The sequence below is a fragment of the Saccopteryx leptura genome, chromosome 6 (genome assembly GCF_036850995.1).
Source record: "Saccopteryx leptura isolate mSacLep1 chromosome 6, mSacLep1_pri_phased_curated, whole genome shotgun sequence".
In the NCBI taxonomy this organism is placed as follows: Eukaryota; Metazoa; Chordata; class Mammalia; order Chiroptera; family Emballonuridae; genus Saccopteryx; species Saccopteryx leptura.
This window is the reverse complement of record NC_089508.1, coordinates 109,952,165-109,968,035: the sequence shown is the minus strand read 5'-3', so window position 1 is coordinate 109,968,035 and position 15,871 is coordinate 109,952,165.

Sequence of the window (15,871 nt, the reverse complement as noted above, 5' to 3'; positions counted from 1 at the left end):
CTCTGGCACTTCTCTCATATTTCTGCACTCTTGTAACACAGTTTTCTTTAACAGTTTTCAAAACTAAAGAGAACAAACTTCCTGAACATAAACATACACTCAACAAGAAATACATTACAGGCCCTGGCCGGTTGGCTTAGAGGTAGAGCATCGGCCTGGCGTGCGGGGGACCGGGGTTCGATTCCCACCCCCCCCTTCCTCTCTGTCTCTCTCTTCCCCTCCTGCAACCAAGGCTCCTTTGGAGCAAAGATGGCCCAGGCGCTGGGGATGGCTCCTTGGCCTCTGCCCCAGACGCTAGAGTGGCTCTGGTCGCTCGCGGCAGAGCGACGCCCCGGAGGGGCAGAGCATCGCCCCCTGGTGGGCAGAGCGTTGCCCCTGGTGGGCGTGCCGGGTGGATCCTGGTCGGGCGCATGCGGGAGTCTGTCTGACTGTCTCTCCCCGTTTCCAGCTTCGGAAAAATACAAAAAGAAAAAAAAAAAGAAATACGTTACATTTATTTTCTGTTGATTAAAATATATACAGGCATGTATGTATATGTACATATAAGACTTTCCAGGTGAAAAAGATATGAAGAGGGAAGACTGAGGAACTGTCCATTCAAGATGAAGAGATAAGCCCTGGCCGGTTGGCTCAGCGGTAGAGCGTCGGCCTAGCGTGCGGAGGACCCGGGTTCGATTCCCGGCCAGGGCACACAGGAGAAGCACCCATTTGCTTCTCCACCCCTCCGCCGCGCTTTCCTCTCTGTCTCTCTCTTCCCCTCCCGCAGCCAAGGCTCCATTGGAGCAAAGATGGCCCGGGCACTGGGGATGGTTCCTTGGCCTCTGCCCCAGGCGCTGGAGTGGCTCTGGTCTCAATATGGCGACGCCCAGGATGGGCAGAGCATCGCCCCCTGGTGGGCAGAGTGTCGCCCCTGGTGGGCGTGCCGGGTGGATCCCGGTCGGGCGCATGCGGGAGTCTGTCTGACTGTCTCTCCCTGTTTCCAGCTTCAGAAAAATGAAAAAGAAAGAAAGAAAAAAAAAAGATGAAGAGATAGCAAAGTCAGAGGTATTTATTCAAGAGAAGGGCAAATTGAATTCTTATCCTTCTCTTTTAAAGAGGGACAAGACAGAGCTTATCCTGAAACCTGAAGAGAGTCAGAGCAGGACCAGGGGAATTGTGCACTCACTGCTGTGCCAAGATTCCAGGGTATAGCAAAGTCATGGGGGTATGTTTGTCACTTAATAGAGGAACCCAGCAGAGTCTTCTCTGAATTCTCTCAGTACAGAGAGAGAGTGAGGATTGCCTGCCTTGCTGGTGAAGGCTTCTCTGTGCCAAAACCAGCTTTCTCCTCTGGTATGTTGTTCTTCAAGGAGGCTCCAGGAATGAGTGAGGAGGGAGTCACAACACCTTTTCCCTGCAAGTGTTCCCACTGGTTTTCCATTCCACTGGGTGGAGGACCCAAAGCCATAGGAGACATATTGCTCCCTCCCTCATATTTCCCTCATCTCATCATGAACGTACCTTTAGATACCACAAAAGCTGCAGTCATTCGAGACTACCCCAGATTGTAATGGACAGTAAAATCCTTCCCTGCTTTTCACCTCTATGTCTTATGACTCCAGGCAACTCTGTTAAGTAAAAGATCAGGAAAACTATGATTCCCAAGAGGATTCACCAGTCAAATGTCCAGTTGGCAGCCACCCAATTACAGTACACAAAAAGAGTGTGTGGAAGGGTTAATATTAAACAGTAAAAATTCACAAATATACATATTTAAAATTATGCATCTCTAATATTGTTCTAAATTTCTAAATACTGAGTTTCTAAAATTGTGAATGCTAAATATTAGGTAAAAAATTGGTACAAAGTAGTTCAATCTGTCGATAACTACAAAGTCAAGTCCACAATAAGACCATTCACAAAAGGTATAATTTAGCAAAAATATCTAATGACGTTCAGTTTTTCATAGATAGATTTGTGCGTACTATGACTATTGTGTAGCAAGCAGCATTTTTCCTCTCCCACTATGATATATCATATTATGTGAGGCAAAAACAATCAAACGAACAAAATAACTTCAGAGATTAGTAATTGCTATGAAAAAAACAAAATAGGTTGATGTCATAGAAAGAGAATGAGGATGGAGGGCTGCATAGTGGGATGATTGTTAGGTTGCCAAAGGAGGGATGCACACGGCCTGGTGAATTTTATAAGAAGTTTATTTATGCATCCGTGAAGAAATGGGCTGAGACCCTAATGGTGTCAAGCAGCAGAGAATGAAAAGCCTCATCCTATATAGGACTGAGTTTGGTTCTATTTCTCAGTGCAGGAGGAAAACTTCTGTCACCTGTGATTAAACAATGGGGAAGGGGGTTCAGGCTAAATAAAGAATGTTTATAAAAGTGATGGGAGATGACTAACTGTCAGGATTCCCCAGGGTCAGGCAGAGGTAAATTATCAATCAGGATTGCTCAGGTGGAGAGTCACCCACAGTTCAACCTGGCTAGCTGAGGCTTTGGGTATGGTATCCTGGACCCAAACCTAACAGTCATGAAGATTGGACTGCCTGGAAAGATCTCACTGAAGTGTTGGCAATGGAACTGCGACCAGAAGGACAAGAAGATAAAGCTGGAAGGGGGACATAGGAGCCAGCATCTTATAGGTCTCAGTAAAGATTTTGAGCTTTCCATGTTTTAGAAGCAATGGAAAGTCACTAAATAGATTTACACAGAAGGGAGACATCATTGGAATAAGGTTCTTAAAGATAACCCTGATGATTCTGTAAAGAATAGATTCCATGGAGTTCTGAAAGATGCAAGCAAACGAGTGAGAAGACAGATGACAGGGGCTGGGTAGGATGATCTAAAAGAAAACATAAAACTGGATTTGTTCAAATTATACTGTAGACTTAGAATTAAATATTCCTTACAGATACTTCTGGTACAGACTCTCTCTCTCTCAAAGAAAATCACTAATCTCCAGCTCTGTCTTTTGGCATTGCTTGGCAATGACTGAAGCTGGATCGGTAAGCCTCCTTTCTCGGGATATTTTTAAGGGAGCTAACAGAGAACGCTGCACTTTAGTAGAATATCATAAGGGTATAACATGAAAACTTCCAGTGGTCTCATTTGAGTTTATTTGAAGAAAGGACAAAGATGAGAATGCAACCATGCAAAGAAAAGAGAAAGGGGAAGACAGACAATCTCGCTGTGATAGAATCTCCTGGCTGAAGTGGTTTTGGCAGTCCCTATATTTCACTATTGGAACAACTCCAGCATTTTTCCCAGTTACACCAATCATATAATTACCTTTTGCATTTAGCTAGCTTGAGTTGGATTTCTGTCAATTATAATTGGAGAGATTTGAGCAGTATAACAGGTGAGGGAGCTGGAGGTGCATCTTGGGGGATAGATGTGCCATTTATTAAAATGATGAAGGCAAGATGACAAGCTGGCTCAGGAGGGAAGAACCAAAGTCCTGTGTAGAAAATGAGAATTTGAAATACCTATGAGACATCAAAGTGGAAATAATAAGTAGTTGGTAGATATATGAATTTAGAGCTCAGATCTGAAAAATAAAGTATGGAGATAAATTTGGGCATCACTGGCATAGAGATAATATCCAATATTATAGGATGATATGAGATGAGATCATGAGGAAGAAGCAATCCAGTGGAAAGATAAGAGGACCCAGGATGAGACCCTGAAGGAATCCCAAGGTCTGTGCACCTGAAACCATAGGTCAGATAGATGCCAAATTTTAATAAAGAGAGTCTAAAACCTGTCCTGTCCACCAGTCCTCCACCTCCATACAGCTGTAGTTTGTTTGCTGGATAATGTTAACATCATTCTCATCTGTTAAAAAAGAATTGTTGGGTGAGGGCTGTGCATGTTTGTGAGTGTGTGTGTTATGTATGTGTATGTAATCATGTAGCTTTAAGTACTGAGACTGATTTTCTACTGTGGCTCCTAAACCATCTCTGAAGGCAATTTTGAAATAATATCTAAGTAGTGGGATAAACATTTATACTTTAGTACTGGCTAAGCATTTGGATTATAACAAGTCTTTTGTGTGCATGAATCATTCCTCCATTACTTCTTCATTATAAACTTGGCACTGGAGAAGCGTACTAATTCTGTAATGGCCACCAAAAAATAATTGTTTATATTACACCCAGCATACCAGGAATAGAGTCAACACTTCCTCTGTTTAGAGAGCAATTTGAATGAAAAAGCTTAAAGTTTAATGTTTTTTAAAGTCTGTTGTTTCTGTTAGTCATGTTGTTCACTAAATCAGAAGAATACTTATTATTTTGACATACATTCTGAAATCACTGACTGTATATGCAAGCTTGCTTATGTCTTAAATGCAATGACATCAAAAAAAGTATTTAAAAAAGAGAAATATTTTTTTCAGATGTGTATGAATTTGTTAGGTTATTAGCCTATATAATCTGTTGGGTTAAGAGTCAAATGATATATTCCAATTAGGGCATGTATATAATGAATATTAGAAGTTGTGTTTTCAGCTATTAAATTACCAGTTGTTATTCACAAAGCATGTCATGAACACTTGAAAAAATAGAATTTAAAATTTTCTAAATTGAAGAATAACAGTAGACGTCAGAGAAATGGTGCCTTGAGGAGCACTCCCGACACCTCTCTCCAAAATTTCAACAAGTTCTACAACCAGTGATAGAAAAATTTATCCCTGGAGTGTCTGGAAGTCCCACACACTGAACACGAAGGTATGATCAAGCGAAAAATTGACTAAGTATATAATCAACCTGGTAGGAAATAAGACAGAGAACGGAACACTCCACCTTCCTCACTAACCTAAGCAAAGGCTGCTTTCACTTGGAATTGAGAGAGAGTGGGGGCTGGGAGTGTGGAGGGAACTGGGCTAGGGTACAGACGTCCAAGCCAAGGAAATAGTATGCCGCGGTGACTCAGCCCAAGCAAGCTGACGCTAGCACAGGACCCCGACAAAGGCTGACAAGTGGCAGCCTCTATTACCTCCGATATCCTGGTCGGTGAGTGCAAATAGTGTGCGAGAGGTTCCTCCTAGCACCCCAGGAGTGGGTGCCCATGTTCCTGGACAGATGGGCATGGTCAGAGGACTCTGCATGGGCTGCAATCAGGGTCTCAGTGTGGTCCCTGCTCCCCCAACAGCAAGCAGGGAGTGCACGAAAGTGAACTTCCCTACGCCCAAACTTCTCTGGGCAGGCAGGGCACCTCTGCCAAGCTAACAAAGCACATTCCTGGGGAAGAAAAAATACAAAAGCACTAAGGAGAGGGACATGCATGCAGCTTATAGTCTGTCTCTGGAGCAGATCTGCAGATCCAATCACTGAAATTAGCTTAACCCACAGTCTGCTCACCTCCGAACTGACTTACGGGGCTCTAATTGACAAGGTCTCTCTCAGATCAGTGATCTAAGACAAGAGACATGATATTTTTTTAGTGCCTCTTGCTATGCACATAGGGGCGGGGCAACTTCCTGTCAGCCAATACAAGGTGAAAAAAACATTCCCATGGAACAAACCTCAGAGAACACTGCAGAAGTTAGACAGGCTAGGCTGTAGGGTTTTTAACAAAGAAGAAGCCTGCAGAAAGCAATATCACAGAACGTCAAGTCAAATTTAACTAGATATACCTGGGGAACTGAACAGAAGTCAACAGGCCCCCCTACCTGCCTAAGCTGGTGGCTTTGATTGGCAGAGGTTTCATACTCAGGACTACCTATAACAAAGTGCACTAAAAAGAGGGACTTGTAAATGCTAACAAGCCCCAACTACCAATGAGACTGAAGCCTAGTATATGACATCACCATAGAGACTCATCAACTGCAAATCTCTACCTAAGCATGCCACAGGGGCAGAGCCTGGGGTGCAGAGCCACTGACAAGGAAGAGGGAAGGAAAAGAAAAAGGAAGAATATAACCTCTCAAAATCAAAAAAAAAAATTCACAAACTTTTTCCACTGTTTTTTTTTTTTGTTTCTTTCATCTTCTTGTCTTTTTTTTCCCACCTTGGTCCTTTTATTCTCTGGTTCTCTTATTCTTTTCTCTTCATCTTGAACTACATTAACCATAAGTGTTACATTTCCCTTTTTTTTTTCTATTCTTCTTCCTTTCTCTCTATGAGGGTGACACTCCAAAACCCTTAACAATATCTCCTTTTTTTTTCTTTTTTCTTTTTTCCCTTTTTCTTTTTTCTCCCTCAATCTTACTTTTTTTTTCTCCTTTACTTTTCCTCTCATTCGATCCTCACTAACAAACAAATTATTTTATTTGGGACTCAAATTTTTTCTTTGTGGCATTTTGTGTGCATTTTACTTTGCTTTTTAACTCATTAGCATTCTTCCCAACTCTGGCTCTCCATTCTAAGTAGTTTTGGTTACTCTTAATACAATATTTTTCTTTCTTTTTCTTGTTTCCCTCTTATTTCTTTCATTATATCTCTCAGTCAACCATCATTTACAAGCAAATCATTTTATTCTTGATCCAAATTTTTTCCTTTTTTGCATTGTGTGGGTCCCTACCTCTTTTTTTGCCCCTTTACCGCTTCTCCCCAATTCAGGACCTTTGTTATAGGTAGTTTTTGATACATTTAACACAATATAATTCATAGTTTTTCACAGTATTTTCTCAAAGAGGAAGAGAAAAAAGAAAAAAAGAAATAATTTTTTTGTTTTTTAATTTTTTACTCTGTATTCTTTATTAATTCTCATTATTGTTATTAACAAAACCACCTCCAATGCCATTAAGAAAAAGGCAATCTAATATCATGGATACAAAAAACAGAGATGTAGCACAGATAGATGAGGAAAAAATCTATAGAAAAAAAATTTAACAGATTGGAAACCTTGGAGTCAAATGAAGAGAATTTAAAATAGAAATCCTAAAAATACTCAGAGATGTACAAGAAAACACAGGAAGGCAATTTAGGGAGCTCAAAAAACAACTCAATGAACACAAAGAATATATTACCAAGGAAATTGAAACTATGAAAACAAATCAAAAAGAGATGAAAACCTCAATTCATGAACTGAAAAACCAAGTAACAAGCTTACCTAATAGAACAGGCCAGATAGAAAAAAAAAATTAGTGACATAGAAGACAAGCAACTTGAGGCACAACAGAGAGAAGAGAGAGACTCAAAAATTTAAAAAAATGAGAAAGCACTACAAAAATTGTCTGACTCTATCAAAAAGGCTAACATAAGAATAATAGGTATATCAGAAGGAGAAGAGAGAAAAAAATGGAATGGAGAACATATTCAATCAAATAATAGTCGAGAACTTCTCAAGCCTATGGAAAAAACTAAAGCCTCAAATTCCAGAAGCAAACAGAACACCGAGTTTTCTTAACCCCAACAAACCTACTCCAAGGCACATCATAATGAAATTGGCACACACCAACGACAAAGAAAAAATTCTCAAGGCAGCCAAGAAAGAGAGAATACAACATATAAAGGAAGGCCTATTAGATCATCATCAGATTTCTCAGCAGAAACTCTACAAGCTAGGAGAGAGTGGGCCCCAATATTTAAAGTTCTGAAAGAGAGGAACTTCCAGCCAAGAATATTACACCATCAAAGCTATCCTTCAAATATGAAGGAGAAATAAAAACATTCACAGATACAGAAAACATGAGGGAATATATCATCAGAGAACCCCCAATTCAGGAAATACTAAAGGGGGTTTTCCAACCAGATACAAGGAACAAAACGAAAAAGGGGAGGAGATGGAGATTAACAGTAGCAAAGAACGATGGAGTGCAGAAGCACTCATAAGATAGTGTACTACAATGAACATGGTAGGTACCCTTTTCAATACTAAACGGTAACCACTCCTGAAAAAACCTCCACAGAAGCACATGACATAAAAAAAGGTAGTAACAGAGGAAAGAAGTATGGATTACAACCAAACAAAAACAAATGATTGAAAAACAAAAAAGAAGAATCAAACAAGATACAAAACTAACAGAAAGCAATTTATACAATAGCAATAGGGAACCCTCAAATGTCAATAATTACACTAAATATAAACGGATTAAACTCACCAATAAAAAGTCACAGAGTAGCAGAATGGATTAAAAAAGAAAATCCAACTGTATGCTGCCTACAAGAAACACATCTAAGCAACAAGGATAAAAAAAAATTCAAAGTGAAAGGCTGGAAAACAATACTCCAAGCAAATAACATCCAAGAGAAAGCAGGTATACCAATACTCATATCTAATAATGCTGACTACAAGACAGCAAAAGTAATTAAAGACAAAAATGGTCATTTTATAATGACTAAAGGAACACTGAATCAAGAAGACAGAACAATTCTTAATATATATACACCAAACCAAGGAGCACCAAAATATATAAGACAGCTACTGATTGACCTAAAAACAAAAACTGAAAAAAATACAATCATACTTGGAGACCTCAATACACTGCTGATGGCTCTAGATCATTCATTCAAACAGAAAATCAATAAAGAAATATTGGCCTTAAACAAAACACTAGAGCAATTGGATATGATAGACATCTACAGGACATTTCATCCCAAAATGAAATGACAGAGTACACATTTTTCTCTAGTGTACATGGAACATTCTCAAGAATTAACCATATGTTGGGCCACAAAAATAACATCAGCAAATTCAGAAAAATTGATATTATACCATGCATATTTACTGATCATAAATCCTTGAAACTAGAATTCAACTGTAAAAAAGAGGTAAAAAAAAACAACAACAAAAGTGTGGAAACTAAACAACATACTTCTAAAAAGTGAGTGGGTCAAAGAAGAAATAAGCGCAGAGATCAAAAGATACATACAGACAAATGAAAATGACAATACAACATATCGGAATTTCTGGATTCAGCAAAAACAGTAATAAGAGGGAAGTTCATATCACTTCAGGCCTATATGAACAAATAAGAGAGAACTCAAGTAAACCACATAACTTCACAACTTAAGAAAATAGAAAAAGAACAAAGACAACCCAAAAACAGCCCAAAAAAATCATAAAAATAAGAGTAGAAATAAATACAATAGAGAACAGAAAAACTATAGAAAAAATTAATAGAACAAGGAGCTGGTTCTTTGAAAAGATCAACAAAATTGACAAATTCTTGGCAAAACTTACCAAGGAAAAAAGAGAAAGGACTCATATAAACGAAATCCAAAATGAAAGAGGAGAAATCACCACAGACATCATAGATATACAAAGAATTATTATAGAATACTATGAAAAACTATATGCCACCAAATTTAACAATCTAGAAGAAATGGATAAATTTCTAGAACAATACAACCTTCCTAGACTGAGTCATGAAGAAGCAGAAAGCCTAAACAGACCAATTAGCAGGGAAGAAACTATTAAAAACCTTCTCAAAAATAAAAGCCCAGGCCCAGACGGCTATACTAGGGAATTCTATCAAACATTCAGACTTTGTTGCTATTCTACTCAAAGTCTTCCAAAAAATTGAAGAAGAAGCAATACTTCCAAACACATTTTATGAGGCCATTTTATGAGGCCTCATACCAAAACCTGGCATGGACGGCACAAAAAAAGAAAACTACAGACCAATATCTCTTATGAATGTAGATGCTAAAATATCAAACATAATACTAGCAAGTCAAATACAACAACATATTAAAAAAATAATACATCATGATCAAGTAGGATTCATCTCAGAATCTCAACGATGGTTCAACATACGTAAAATAGTTAACATAATACACCATCTCAACAAAACAAAGAACAAAAACCACATGATCCTATCAATAGATGCAGTAAAGGCATCGATAAAATACAACACAACTTTATGTTTAAAACACTCAACAAAATGGGCATAGAAGAAAAATGTCTCAACATGATAAAGGCCATATATGATAAACCATCAGCTAACATCATATTAAATGGCATAAAACTGAGGACTTTCCCCATTAAATCAGGAACAAAACAAGGTTGTCCACTCTCTCCACTCTTATTTAACGTGGTGCTAGAAGTTCTAGCCCGAGCAATCAGACAAGATAAAGAAATAAAAGGCATCCATATCAGAAAAGAAGAAGTAAAGGTTTCACTTTTTGCAGATGATATGATCCTATACATCGAAAACCCCAAAGACTCCACAAAAAGATTACTAGAAACAATAAACCAGTACAGTAAGGTCACAGGATACAAAATTAATATACAAATTCCATAGCCTTTCTATATGCCAACAACAAAACATTAGAAAACGAACTCAAAAAAATAATCCCCTTCACGGTTACAACAAAAAAAAATAAAATACCTAGGAATAAACCTAACAAATAATGTAAAGGGGCCCTGGCTGGTTGGCTCAGTGGTAGAGCGTCGGCCTGGCATGCAGAGGTCCCGGGTTCGATTCCCAGCCAGGGCACACAGGAGAGGAGCCCATCTGCCTCTCCACCCCTCCCCCTCTCCTTCCTCTCTGTCTCTCTCTTCCCCTCCCGCAGCGAGGCTCCATTGGAGCAAAGATGGCTCGGGCACTGGGGATGGCTCCTTGGCCTCTGCCCCAGGCGCTAGAGTGGCTCTGGTCGCTACAGAGCGTCACCCTGGAGGGGCAGAGCATCGCCCTCTGGTGGGCATAGCGTCACCCCCTGGTGGGCGTGCCAGGTGGATCCCGGTCAGGCGCATGCGGGAGTCTGTCTGACTGTCTCTCCCCGTTTCCAGCTTCAGAAAAATACAAAAAGAAAAGAAAGAAAGAAAGAAAGAAAGAAAGAAAGAAAGAAAGAAAGAAAGAAAGAAAGAAAGAAAGAAAGAAAGAAAAGGACCTATATAACGAAAACTACAAAGCATTGTTAAGGGAAATCAAAAAAGATACAAGGAAATGGAAAAATATTCCTTGTTCTTGGATAGGAAGAACATATATATTCATTCAAAGAAGATTTGGTACCTATTCTACTCACAAAATTGAAGAAGAAGCAATACTTCCAAACACATTTTATGAGGCCAACATAACCCTCATACCGAAACCTGGCAAGGATGGCACAAAAAAAGAAAACTACAGACCAATATTTCTAATGAATACAGATGCTAAAATACTAAACAAAATACTAGGAAATCAAATACAACAACATATTAAAAAAATAATACATCATGCTCAAGTGGGATTCGTCCCAGAACCTCAAGGATGGCTCAACATACATAAAATGGTTAACGTAATACACCATCTCAACAAAACAAAGAACAAAAACCACATGATCCTATCAATAAATACAGTAAAGATATCGATAAAATACAACACAACTTTATGTTTAAAACACTTAACAAAATGGGCATAGAAGGAAAATATCTCAATGTGATAAAGGCCATATATGATAAACCATCAGCTAACATCATATTAAATGGCATAAAACTGAGGACTTTTCCCCTTAAATCAGGAACAAGACAGGGTTGTCCACTCTCTCCAGTCTTATTTAACGTGGTGCTAGAAGTTCTAGCCTGAGCAATCAGACAAGATAAAGAAATAAAAGGCATCCATATCGGAAAAGAAGAAGTAAAGCTTTCACTTTTAGTGGATGATATGATCCTAAACATCAAAAAACCCAAAGACTCCACAAAAAGATTACTAGAAACAATAAACCAATACAGTAAGGTCACAGGATACAAAATTAACATACAGAAGTCCATAGCCTTTCTATATGCCAACAATGAAACATTAGAAAACAAACTCAAAAAAATAATCCCCTTCATGGTTGCAACAAAAAAAAATAAAATACCTAGGAATAAACATAACAAAGAATGTGAAGGACCTATATAAGGAAAACTACAAAGCATTGTTCAGGGAAATCGAAAAAGACACCATGAGATGGAAAAATATTCCTTGTTCTTGGATAGGAAGAATATATATAATCAAAATGACCATATTACCCAAAGCAATATGCAAACTTAATGCAATTCCCATCAAAATTCCAATGACATTTTTTAAAGAAATGGAACAAAAAATCATCAGATTTATATGGAACTATAAAAAACCCCAAATAGCCAAAGCAATCCTAAGGAACAAGAACAAAGCTGGGGGCATTACAATACCTGACTTCAAATTATATTATTGAGCCACCAAAATCAAAGCAGCATGGTATTAGCAGAAAGATAGACACTCAGACCAGTGGAACAGAATAGAAAGTCCAGAAATAAAACCACATATTTATGGTCAAATAATTTTCAATAAAGGAGCCAACAACACACAATGGAGAAAAGAAAGCCTCTTCAACAAATGGTGCTGGGAAAACTGGAAAGCCACATTCAAAGAATGAAACTCGACTACAGTTTGTCCCCTTGTACTAAAATTAATTCAAAATGGATCAAAGACCTAAATATAAGACCTGAAGCAATAAAGTACATAGAAGAAAACATAGCTACTAAACTCATAGACCTTGGTTTTAAAGAGCATTTTATGAATTTGACTCCAAAGGCAAGAGAAGTGAAGGCAAACATAAATGAATGGGACAACATCAGACTAAGAAGTTTTTGCTCATCAAGAGAAACTGACAACAAAATAAACAGACAGCCAACTAAATAGGAAATGATATTTTCAAACAACAGCTCAGATAAGGGCCTAATATCCAAAATATACAAAGAACTCAATAAAAGTCAACAACAAACAAACAAACAATCCAATAAAAAATGGGAAAAGGACATGAACAGACACTTCTCCCCGGAAGAAATAGAAATGGCCAACAGATACATGAAAAGATGTTCATCTTCATTAGCTGTTAGAGAAATGCAAATCAAAACTACAATGAGATACCACCTCATAACTGTTAGATTAGCTATTATCAACAAGACAGGTAATAGCATGTGTTGGAAAGGCTGTGGAGAAAAAGGAACCCTCATACACTGTTGGTGGGAATGTAAAGTAATACAACCATTATGGAAGAAAGTGTGGTGGTTCCTCAAAAATCTGAAAATGGAACTATCATATGACCCAGCAATCCCTCTACTGGGTATATACCCCCAAAACTCAGAGACATTGATACGTAAAGACACATGTCGTCCCATGTTCACTGCAGCATTGTTCACATTGGCAAGACATGGAAACAACCAAAATGCCCTTCAATAGATGAATGGATAAAGAAGAGGTGGTACATATACACTATGGAATACTACTCAGCCATAAGAAATGATGATGACATTGGATCATTTACAACAACATGAATGGACCTTGATAACAATATACGGAGTGAAATAAGTAAATCAGAAAAAACTAAGAACTGCATGATTCCATACATAGGTGTGACATAAAAACGAGACTAAGACATGGACAAGAGTATGGTGGTTACTGGGGGGGGGGGAGGTAGGGAGAGGGAGAGGGGGTGGAGGAGGGGCACAAAGAAAACCTGATAGAAGGTGACGGAGGACAATCTGACTTTGGGTGATGGGTATGCAACATAATTGAATGACAAGATAAACTGGAGATGTTTTCTTTGAACTTATGTACCCTGATTTATTGATGTCACCCCATTAAAATAAATAAAAATTTAAAAACAATTTTCTAAATTAAAAATATTGATCATTGACCACTTTGTTAAGGTCCAAACTATCCTAACAATGCTTACTCTGTATAGATAGCTTGTGAGTACCATACTTCTATTGAAATGCTGTATGCTTTTTAATTTCTTCTAAAGTCTTTTTAAATACCTTTAGTAAACTCAGAAATATGTGAAGATCCTAGTGTTTTTTTCTTTCTTTTAATAATGATAGAAGTTATTCAGGGAGAATCAACAAGTTATAAATTTATAAGATTACATGGAATATGATTAGTAAAATTTTATCTTTTTTCATCTTTGTTTCTGATATTTTAATAATCAAATTAAAATGTTGGACTAAAAATATTTCTTACATATTCTCTCATATACTTTCTTATATGTTCCTTGGATGGCCTTGTGTAAATGAGTGAAGAAATAAATATGATACATAATTCTTACCAATAACACACAGTGTGTGAAAAGTCTAGAAAAATATTTTATCTACTGTGTTTTCAGAATAATAATTGGCTTAAATTTAGAAATGCTTTACCTGCAGAAGAATGTGAGGAATAAAGAAAAAAAAATCCACAATATTTTTTGAAACTCTAACAACTTTTTGTAGCTAACACCTTGATTTTATTTCTACTTTACATGGTGGAACTTAGCTACTCAAAATCAGATTAATTATAATTTTTGGTTCGTGTTATTCTCTCATCATTTGTCTAGATTAGCCATTTTTATTTATTTTTTAAATTACTTAATTATTTGTTTTCTCATAGTGGAATAATCATCCATAATTCCACTATCCAACAAAAACTAAGTCTCTAACAACAGCCTATGTCCTCCCCCTGGCTCCCCACTAATTCATCTCCATCCTTCCTCCTACCCAAAGGATCTGTCACCCAGAATCTTATGTTCATTGCTCCTTTGATCTCATTATAGTGGTAATTAATCACAAAAAGATATGTCTTACTTTGAGCTACTTTTTTTCTAACTTCTCTTACAGCATTGTAGGCATGGTTTGGATTGTGATATGTAGCTATTGTGGTGACTATGTTCTCTCTTTTTTTTTTTTAATTTTGAAGAGTTTTATTAAAAGGAGGAGATTTATTAATATGCTGGCTGCATATGACTAACACTGGGCATTGCAGACCCAAATCTTGCAGCCCCAAATGTATCTCAGAGGCTGGTTATATACCCTTTGACCACATTCAGGTTGGGGTGCGGGGGCATGACAATCATTAACAAGCTTATAACATTTGTCTAGGGGATTTAAAAAAAACGTTAAAACTTTTTTTTTTTTTTCTGAAGCTGGAAACAGGGAGGCAGTCAGACAGACTCCCGCATGCGCCTCACCAGGATCCACCCGGCACACCCACCAGGGGGCGATGGTCTGCTCATCCAGGGCGTTGCTCTGTTGTGACCAGAGCCACTCTAGCACCTGAGGCAGAGGCCATGGAGCCACCCCCAGCGCCCGGGCCATTTTTGCTCCAATGGAGCCTTGGCTGCTGGAGGGGAAGAGAGAGACAGAGAGGAAGGAGAGGGGGAGGGGTGGAGAAGCAGATGGGCGCTTCTCCTGTGTGCCCTGGCCGGGAATCGAACCCGGGACTTCCGCATGCCAGGCCAAGGCTCTCATTAAAACTTTCAAGGTAACACAATGGTGATGTCATTTTACATATCAAAATCCATTCATAAACCTTTTAGTGTCTATCTTTCCTTCTTTGCCTAGAGGCACATGTTAATCTCAGGATTCCAGGAAGGGAGGGAGAGCTAAAATCAGTGTAGGGTAGTATATTAATTTTGTCTCTTATTGAAAGGGAAAGAAAGTTCTTCAGATAACCTTCATCCTTTCAGAGAGCTAAAACTAAATGACCCAGTTGTCCTTGTAAGTCAGGAGACTTCTATATCCTGTTTCCTCCATTTTCCAAAGAAAGGACAGGACAGAAAGCCTGACTTTTCCTCTTTAAAATGGCGTTGCCAATACTAAGTTTTACACTTCTTTGGCACCTTACCACAATAAAAAGACTTTTCAACATCACAACTGTTAGTCAAATAAGTTTGTAAATATGATATATATGTTTGCTCGCTTATAGTTTGCATTGGGTGTGCGAGACAGGCTGTAAACTGGCAAGGTCCTTATAGCCTAAGGCTTAAGAGAACATAGGTTCTCTTTTAATATCTTGCCTCCCTAGACAAGATGCCAGAGCATGAGATTTCATGTATTTATTATAAGCTCTCCTTACTCTAAATTCTTCCTTACTCTAGAAATCTCATCTCATCCCAAGTGATTTTAAAAATATCTAAAAGATGTTTATTAACTACTTAGGTTTATAAAAGGATTTATTTTATTAAAATATACAGTGTTAGATGGACCCATTTACAAACACATATTCATTA